At 45.1% G+C, this 9,290-nt stretch overlaps 2 pseudogenes; one reads left to right on the plus strand and one right to left on the minus strand.

Moving 5' to 3' along the window:
* Positions 1 to 990: 990 nt before the first annotated feature.
* LOC134937322 (5S ribosomal RNA) lies at positions 991 to 1,109 on the minus strand (annotated as a pseudogene).
* Positions 1,110 to 2,009: 900 nt separating this feature from the next.
* LOC134937211 (5S ribosomal RNA) lies at positions 2,010 to 2,128 on the plus strand (annotated as a pseudogene).
* The last annotated feature ends 7,162 nt before the right edge of the window (positions 2,129 to 9,290 follow it).

Below are 9,290 nucleotides of genomic sequence, written 5' to 3' on the forward strand. Positions count from 1 at the left end.
CTCTAACCATGGCAAAGAAACTCATCTTAATACACTGGACTGTTAAATCATCACCTACAATTCTAGAATTGAAACACAAATTACTACAATTGATTTACTTTGACAAGAGAGCACTTTTCCTTGACCCTAAGATGCAAATAAACAAATTTTCTCAGAAGTGGGAACGATACATCAACTCACTAGAAGATGAAACTAAGAAAGATATATGGAACAATTTAGCATGTACATGATTCTCTACTTATATCGACTATTAGTCACATTCATACTTATTGTCCAATTTTCTTGTATGAAACTTATACCGCCCCCACCCTCCCCACCCCAGCCCTTTCCACCCCACCCCCCCCTCCCATTGTCTTCGTCTTATTGTTTGTCCTAATTAACATTATTGATATCCTAATCACCAAACTATTTTGATATGGTGGTTTCAACTTCTGAAATATCGCCGAATCTATGTTACCTAAACAACGATATGATTGACTATGCAAATCCTGTTGATACCTTACTCAATGTAATATGATATCTCACTCAGTTCTACCACCCAAATCTGTATGTAAGAAATGCTAATGTATATTATTCCTCAAGGATTACTTAGATTAGTAGTCTACTCATGTTAAACTGTATATCACATATATGTTTGGAAAAAAATCAATAAAATCTTTAAATCAAAACAAGTATTAAACAACAAAATGATGTTGACGATATAATAATATGTAACTCACTTATATGAAGAGGGTGACAGAAAGTTTATCTGTAAACCCACTGATTTGTAAGTGAGTATTGATGTTTGACGTTTGTCAGAAGCGAAAATATAGATGTTCCTATTATCTCTATGAAATTATGATATTAAATAGATTTGTGTGTTCATAGAAGAGATAATGGAAAACCGGCTTGTGTGAGTAAGGACTCCTAGAAAGTGGGTAAGCTGTGATAATGGATTGCAAGGTTTGAACTGAAATTAAATTTGCTGATCAGCGGAAGGTATATTTCTTGGTGCTACAGTACCCGGTATTCCCAGAGGGTCACCCTTTCTGGTACTGACCTGGCCCAATGCTGCTTGGCTTCCAAGATCAGGCGAGATCGGGCATGTCCAGCATGGTATGACTGTAGAAAGTCGAAAGAATACCTGTCAGCATGGACAATGGCCACTGATGGGACCAATTCAAAAAAAGTAATATAATAACTGATATTGGTCAATGACCCACAGGTCGCCCCCAAAAATGACACGAAAATGGATGGGGGGGTCTGAAAAAAACTGGAGAGATTAATTTATCTCCCCTCACAAGCTTTATTTGTACATACTAAAAAATGATGTGTTTAATGGATGAATGGATCTGTAACAATCAGGGAGGTTAATTGCTCTCCCCTGAGGGATGTCTCAAAATGAGGTTGTAGTGAGAGCACGTGTGAATTGTGTCACAAATAGTCCATGGTGAGTTCTTTCCAAAAAATGATGAAAAAAGGACTATAGTGAGAACACCTGCTCCAAAGCATCACAATTAATTCATAAATATGCAACCTAAGTTGTGGAAATTACCGTGAGAGATGGTAACAGTAATACACCTGTGCTAAATCATGCAGAGCGTATGGACTCAAAAGTTACAGCCCACAGGTTGCCTGGATGGTTAATGATAGATAAACGGTAAATTAACCATCCAGGCAACCTGTGGGCATTTTTTGGAAAGAACTCACCATGGACTATTTGTGACACAATTCACATGTGCTCTCACTACAACCTCATTTTGAGACATCCCTCAGGGGAGAGCAATTAAACTCCCTGATTGTTACAGATCCATTCATCCATTAAACACATCATTTTTTAGTATGTACAAATAAAGCTTGTGAGGGGAGATAAATTAATCTCTCCAGTTTTTTTCAGACCCCCCCATCCATTTTCGAGTCATTTTTGGGGGCGACCTGTGGGTCATTGACCAATATCAGTTATTATATTACTTTTTTTGAATTGGTCCCATCAGTGGCCATTGTCCATGCTGACAGGTATTCTTTCGACTTTCTACAGTCATACCATGCTGGATATGCCCGATCTCGCCTGATCTTGGAAGCCAAGCAGCATTGGGCCAGGTCAGTACCAGAAAGGGTGACCCTCTGGGAATACCGGGTACTGTAGCACCAAGAAATATACCTTCCGCTGATCAGCAAATTTAATTTCAGTTCAAACCTTGCAATCCATTATCACAGCTTACCCACTTTCTAGGAGTCCTTACTCACACAAGCCGGTTTTCCATTATCTCTTCTATGAACACACAAATCTATTTAATATCATAATTTCATAGAGATAATAGGAACATCTATATTTTCGCTTCTGACAAACGTCAAACATCAATACTCACTTACAAATCAGTGGGTTTACAGATAAACTTTCTGTCACCCTCTTCATATAAGTGAGTTACATATTATTATATCGTCAACATCATTTTGTTGTTTAATACTTGTTTTAATATTTATTGCTGATGCACAGCAGTAATTTTATCATCTTCTCATCTGTGATTAAAAGTTAAGTTTTATTTTACCTCACCTACTAATTACGATATCCTATTCAACCCTCCATTTCTTCAATATATAGAATTAAGTGTGTCCCTGAGAGACATTATCAATAGTCCCCCTTTTTTTGGCCTCTTCGCTAAACAACCCTTCTACAGTTTGTTTTGGAACTGATGTCTGGGAGCACCACCAACCTTGTTCTACCTCAAAAGCCTCATTAGGCGCAGTCGGTAGCTTTATTTTGGTTCAAATACATTTGGTCACATATGATATATACTAATTGAACACTAACTATTACAATCTGGACCAGTGCAGATTCCTAAAAAAAAAACCCACCCTATTCAGTGAGAGCCTTGGAAGCAAAGCCACCGGTCTGCGGTGTTGGAGGCACACGGCCTTGACCACCCTATGAAACATCGGCAGAGAGGACTACCGGATCATGCACGTTGAAGTATTGCAGGACTGGTGGTTTGTCAGCATGGTCTTCAATCGATCAACAGCAGCCGTGTGTGCATCCAGGCAGCACCATTCGAAGTCCTGGTGGAGTAGCTGCCGCAGAGGTGCCGTGGTTTCACTGCATTGCGGAACAAATTTAGACAGGTAGATGGTCATCCCCAGAAAGCGCTGCAGTGCCTGTTGGTCAGCCGGAAGCAGCATTTGCTGGATGGCAGTGATTTTATTCGGATCCGGTTTGACTCCTTGACTAGTGAGCACGTGGCCCACGTACACCACTTCTGTAACTCTAAACTTGAATTTGTCTGGGTTGAGCTTGAGGTTCAAAGCACGGGCCCGTTCAAGTACCTGGTGCAGTCGCTGGTCGTGTTCTTCCTTGGTGCGGCCCCACACCAGGATGTCATCGACGATGATTTCACAGGGATAGCCTGCAAACAGTTGCTCCATACAAAACTGGAAGACTCACTGCCCATAGTGATTCCATAGGGCATGAGAAGGAAGACATACCACCCTATCGGGGTAATGAAAGAGGTGAGCAGGGACGAAGCTCTGTCCAAAAGGATTTGCCAGAATCCGCACTTTGCATCCAGGGTACTGAAAACTGTGGCACCTGGCATGTCAGCAATCACTTGCTCGATGGTGCGGAGAGGATGATATGGACGCAGCAGTGCTTTGTTCTAGTGTACTGGATCAATACAAACATGTACAGGGGGTAATTCCAAGTTGATCGCAGCAGGAATTCTGTTAGCAATTGGGCAAAACCATGTGCACTGCAGGGGAGGCAGATGTAACATGTGCAGAGAGAGTTAAATTTGGGTGTGGTGTGTTCAATCTGCAATCTAATTTGCAGTGTAAAAATAAAGCAGCCAGTATTTACCTTGCACAGAAATAAAATAACCCACCCAAATCTAACTCTCTCTGCAAATGTTATATCTCCCCCCCCCCTGCAGTGCGCATGGTTTTGCCCAACTTCTAAAAAATTTCCTGCTGCGATCACCTTGGAATTACCCCCACAGTCCCATCCTTTTTTGATGCGGCCACCATGGCGGACACCCACTGTGTTGCTTTCTCTACGGGGGCAATGACACCCAATTGAGGCATTCTGTGGTTCTCTTTAATGATTTTGTCTTTCATTGCGACAGGAACCCTCCGGGGGGCACAGACAGTAGGTACAATAGAGTCATCCAGCCTCATATGGTACACAACAGGTCGCTTGCCAAGTGAACTGCAATTAAATAATTCCTGAAAGTCTTTTATTTCCGGGACGGTCATCTGTATTGCGTGTACCTCAGGACCCAATGTGAGAAGGCCTAGCTTCATACTGTCAGGGAGGCCTAGCAATGGTTTGACATTTGATCCACAATGCGGAATAGCAAATCAGCACAGGTAAACTTTAGCTTTGTGGTACCCAGTGTGGTGATGATCTGGCCACCATAAGCAATCAAGTTGATCTTGTCTCGTGGGTTTATCTGTGCAGTTGGATCTATTTCACGTAGTTGTCTGTAAGATATGACATTGCACTTCGCTCCTGAGTCTATTTTGACTATGGCCACCTTGTCCGTATGCTTTGTTGTCATTTTGATAAATATTTTGCCCTTCTCATCCAGGTGGTCTACACTATCACAAACTGTCATACAAACTGATTCACACCCTGGCTCCATTTCAACCTGGTTGATCCGCCGGGGTGAGCGGCTATAGCGCGACTCAGACTGTCGCTTTATGGAAGTTTGATCTTTGGAGCAGCAGCACCTTGCAAAATGATTCCATTTGCCACATGCATTACATCGTTTATCATAAGCGGGGCAGTGTTGTTTGTCAGGAGGGTGCTGTGCCGCGCAGTTCCCACACATAGGGCATTGGCGCAGAACGGCTGCTATGACACACACCTCAGCATCCTTTCTTAGTTTCCTTGTGCCCTTTTCAGACTGCTCATTTAACATACAGATATTTATGGCAGTTTCTAATGTGAGGCCCTTCTCCCGCAGCAACTGTGCACGTACCTTGTCACTGCGTATGCCGCATATGATTCTGTCATGGATGAGCTCCTCTGTGAGGATATCAGAATTGCACTTCTTTGCCAGCAGCTTTAGCGTGGAGACGTAGGACTGTATAGTGTCATCACCCTTTTGGCTTGTGCTGTTGAAAACATGTCTGTCCATAATTACATTCTTTACTGGCATGCAGATCTCTTAAAAATTTGCAATTAGGATGTCAGGATCCTCTCTATCTTCTCCGTCAGCGTATACAAAAGCATCTGATTTGCTCACAGCATTGGTGCCTGCGAGGTTCAGCAGCGTGTATGCCTGGACTTTTTTGATTTGTCTGAAAGGCCTGCTATGGATTCCCTTTTAAACCTCAGCCAGTTGTCAGCCACGTTTTCATCAAATATCAGCGGATCTATTCTCCTAAGACCTTGTGCCATGGCATCCCAGTTCTAACACCATGTAGATGTATAACAACAAAATCAGGATACACTTGCAGCATCAGTGTTATACAGGTCTTTACTCAGCATGAGTCAGACACCAAGTGGAAGTAACAGGAGACAAACAGGAAGTGAGTCACCTTGGCATGACATCATCTCTCATGATGCACAGCATGCATTTACAGATGTGCAACCTGCCAGTCATCCACAGGACAGGCAGTCACATTGGGAGGTGTTTCCTCCCTCTGGAACCGCCAGTGTCATACCTCGCAACCAGGCCCGGCGCTTACCGCTCAGCAAAGGGATGCAAAGCAGGTAGGCGCCAGGCAGGAGAGGCTTTCTGCCTGCTCTGCATCCCTGCTCTATGCCGGCTGCTGCACCTATCACACTCTATGACAGGCAGCGGAGCTGGCATCATGAAGCCTCCACTCCGCCTCCCCTGTCACAGACTCACCTCACAGTGCAGTGTGCTGGGCAGATCTAAAAGGGGGCAGAGCTACACGGGAATAAGGGGAGGAGCTGCATGGGGCCAGGCTGCTGCCTGCAACACAGAAGGATGAGTTGCCAGACTTCTTTATTTAAGTGGCTTGAAAGAGTGAGTGAAAGTGTGTGTGAGTGTATATATATACAGTATCTCTGTGTGTGTGTGTGTGTGTGTGTGTGTGTGTATATGTATACAGTATCTGTGTGTGTGTGTGTGTATGTATGTATACAGTATCTATGTATATGTATGTGTGATTGTACTGTATGTGTGTAATGTATATACAGTATGAGTGTGTATGTGTGACTGCAGCACAATGTGTGTAAGCGTCCCTGCTACAGGGGGCATTGCATCTCTTTTAAGCGTCACTACTACAGGGGGCGTTATGTGTGCAAGCGTCACTGGTACAGGGGGTGTTACGTGTGCAAGCATCACTATTATTACAGGGTGTGTTGTGTGTGTAAGCATCACTGTTACAAGGGGCGTTGCATGTGTAAGCGTCACTGGTCCAGGGGGCGTTGTGTGTGTAAGCATCACTACTGCAGCGGGCGTTACGTGTGTAAGTGCCACTACTACAGGGGGCATTGTGTGTAAGCGGCACTACCACAGGGGGAAATACGTGTGTAAGCGGCACGACTACAGGGAGCACTGTGTGCACTGTCCCTTTGTAAAGTATGGGAGGGTGAAAATTTATAGTTGGCAGGGGGGCACCGAACACCCTAGCACCAGCCCTACTCGCAACATGACCCTTTCCAGGAGGGACAGAATGCTCTGCTCCTAATTTATGATTGTCATCACCTATGAAGAACAGGTTAATGGATATCACATATCTGTTTCAGCACAGGTGATGGCAATAATAAATTAAGAGTGAAGTCTGGGGACAGAGCATTCTGTCCCTCTTGGAGAGGGTCATGTTGGGAGGTATTGTGTGTGCTGCCTTTGCAGCCGATGCAGTGCATAGAAGCAGGTGTCTTGCGCATGTGCAGACCCCACCTCCATTTATGCTCTGGGGGGTCATTCCGAGTTGTTCGCTCGCTAGCACATTTTAGCAGCATTGCACACGTTAGGCCGCCGCCCTCTGGGAGTGTATCTTAGCTTAGCAGAATTACGAACGAAAGATTAGCAGAATTGCGAAAAGAAAATTCTTAGCAGTTTCTGAGTAGCTCCAGACCTACTCACAGATTGCGATCAGCTCAGGCCGTTTCGTTCCTGGTTTGACGTCACAAACACGCCCTGCGTTCAGCCAGCCACTCCCCCGTTTCTCCAGACACTCCCGCAATTTATCCTGGCACGCCTGCGTTTTTCCGCACACTCCCAGAAAACGGCCAGTTTCCGCCCAGAAACACCCACTTCCTGTCAATCACACTCCGATCACTTCAACGATGAAAATTCTTCGTTCGGACGTGAGTAAATCTACTAAGTTTTGTGCTGAAATACTTACCGCATGCGCACTGCGTACCATGCGCATTTATGCCTTAATCGCTCCGTTGCGAAAATCGGCAACGAGCGAACAACTCGGAATGACCCCCCATGTTCCGGCGACTTCCAGAACCATTGTGCAGGTGCCAGGACCAGGCTGGACGGGGCTTTCTTCTCCTCCAGGCAGCACGGTTATGGCAGCTCCGCTCCTTCAGAAAATAAGGAGCCGCCACTGTTTATAACATGTAATATTGACCGGGAAGGTGACCACTCTGTGCACTGCATGCATGTAGGTAGCTAAGCTCTTGTTGCCAGCAGGGAAACGAATATCTACTCAGAAACCTCCACCTGAAAATCACAAGCAAGTGCACACTACCAAATAGAAACATGCACTATGAACTACATACTAACAGTGGGGGTAATTCAGACCTGATTGCTGCTGTGCGTTTTCGCACAGCGGGCGATCAGGCACAAACTGCGCATGCGTATGCACCGCAATGCACAGGCGCGTCGCACAGGTACAAAGTAGATTGCTGCTCAGCGATGGGTTTGTGTGACGGATCCGTTCGCACGGGCGATCGCAAGGAGTTTGACCGGAAGAAGGCGTTTGTGGGTGTCAACTGACCGTTTTCAGGGAGTGTCTGGAAAAACGCAGGCGTGTCCATGCGTTTGCAGGGAGGGTGTCTGACATAAATTCCAGTCTCGGACAGGCTGATGTGAGTAAATCCTGTACAAAATCTGTTTGTACAGCTCTGCTACACATGCGTTCGCACACTTGTACAGCTAAAATACCCTCCCCTGTAGGCGGTGACTATCTAATAGTAGCAGTGCAAAAATCGCTTGCTAGCGATCAGGTCTGAATTAGGCCCATTAAGCAAAAGCATGCATCTATGGAAGTGAAAGCATCAGCTGTCATGGCCATTAAAGCCCCCAGATAAAACTAATAGATCTTAATTGCAGGAGGGCTCAAAAGTGGTGCTGGGATGTGAATTGTCTTCTCCCAAGGCTAGCTGTGATAAGTTAATGAGTGTATACCATTTCACAGCACTCCAGGACAGGCAGTCGTGGGAGCTGTAACATCTATACATGTGTATCAAGTGACAGCAGAAATATCCTGTAAAGAGTGACAACAAATTAATGAACCTGCCACCTTTGTGAATCGAAACAGGCAGCACTGCCTCAGCAGGCTGTGATACACCTGGGGCACACATGGCTTATGTTGGGAGTCTGCTGCACAGTTGGTGCATGTGTTAAACAATCTCTACCATCTCAATGTAATGCTCTACCCATAAGCCCACATGGGCACATACAACAACCACCTAGACTAGGAGCATAAATGGGGCACAGAATATTTCTTTGGTTCTCAAGCCCTAGCAGCATGTTCCACATAAGTAAGGCACAACAATGCTGAAGACTCCCATAAATAGGGGCATATTCATCATGAAAAAAATAAGAATTTACTCACTGGTAATTCTATTTCTCGTAGTCCGTAGTGGATGCTGGGAACTCCGTAAGGACCATGGGAAAATAGACGGGCTCCGCAGGAGACTGGGCACTCTAAAAGAAAGATTAGGTACTATCTGGTGTGCACTGGCTCCTCCCTCTATGCCCCTCCTCCAGACCTCAGTTAGGGAAACTGTGCAAGGAAGAGCTGACACAACAAGGAAAGGATTTAGAATCCAGGGTAAGACTCATACCAGCCACACCAATCACACCGTACAACTCGTGATAACCATACCCAGTTAACAGTATGAACAACAACTGAGCCTCCTTCAACGGATGGCTCATAACAATAACCCTTTAGTTAAGCAATAACTATATACATGTATTGCAGAGAGTCCGCACTTGGGACGGGCGCCCAGCATCCACTACGGACTACGAGAAATAGAATTACCGGTGAGTAAATTCTTATTTTCTCTGACGTCCTAGTGGATGCTGGGAACTCCGTAAGGACCATGGGGATTATACCAAAGCCTCCAAACGGCGGGAGAGTGCGGATGACTCTGCAGCACCGAA

This window comes from Pseudophryne corroboree, chromosome 6 (genome assembly GCF_028390025.1).
Source record: "Pseudophryne corroboree isolate aPseCor3 chromosome 6, aPseCor3.hap2, whole genome shotgun sequence".
Lineage (NCBI taxonomy): Eukaryota > Metazoa > Chordata > Amphibia > Anura > Myobatrachidae > Pseudophryne > Pseudophryne corroboree.